Source organism: Nicotiana sylvestris, chromosome 3 (assembly GCF_000393655.2).
Source record: "Nicotiana sylvestris chromosome 3, ASM39365v2, whole genome shotgun sequence".
NCBI lineage: Eukaryota > Viridiplantae > Streptophyta > Magnoliopsida > Solanales > Solanaceae > Nicotiana > Nicotiana sylvestris.
The window spans coordinates 115,713,743-115,714,334 of record NC_091059.1 but is presented as its reverse complement, the minus strand read 5'-3'; the positions used below and the strand labels follow the sequence as shown (position 1 = coordinate 115,714,334).

Sequence of the window (592 nt, the reverse complement as noted above, 5' to 3'; positions counted from 1 at the left end):
ACAAGTCGAAGATCCTCAATAGCACTTGAAGAATTTCCTGTCAATCTGTAAAACCCAAAGGCAGCCCAACGTAACTCCGGAAGCAATCAAGCTATTATTGTTTCTATTCTCAGTGACAGGAGCTGCACACACCTGGATAAACTCACTCCCCATAAATTCCATAACAACTTGGGAAGAGTTAGTCAAGCAATTCATGAACAAGTTCCACCCACCCAACAAGATTGCTCAACAAATTGATGAAATTTTGAGTTTTAAACAGAGACCAATGGAGACACTACATGAAACATGGGAACGTTTCAAAGGAATGCTGGTTATATGTCCGCACCATGGTATTCCAGATCTGATGTTGGGATAGCGATTTTACAAGGGATTGTCAGATACATGAAGAACATTGTTGATGATTCAGCTGGTGGAGCATTTTTGAGCAAAACATGGAGAGAAGGTGATAATAGGCTAAATTGTTTAATATAGCCTATGTTTTAGCGCAACTTAAGGATGGTTTACTATTATAAATGTTCAAATAATGTAAAAAATGGCTCTAATCATGACTTTAATGTCTCACAGGAGTTCAATAAACAAATAAGGATTTATA

At 37.3% G+C, this 592-nt stretch overlaps 1 non-coding gene across 1 annotated transcript; it reads right to left on the bottom strand.

The window, feature by feature from the left end:
* Window positions 1–226: 226 nt before the first annotated feature.
* LOC138888906 (small nucleolar RNA R71) lies at window positions 227–333 on the bottom strand. Its single transcript, XR_011406473.1, has one exon. It is a non-coding gene; the product is annotated as a small nucleolar RNA R71 (small nucleolar RNA).
* Between the last annotated feature and the right edge of the window lie 259 nt (window positions 334–592).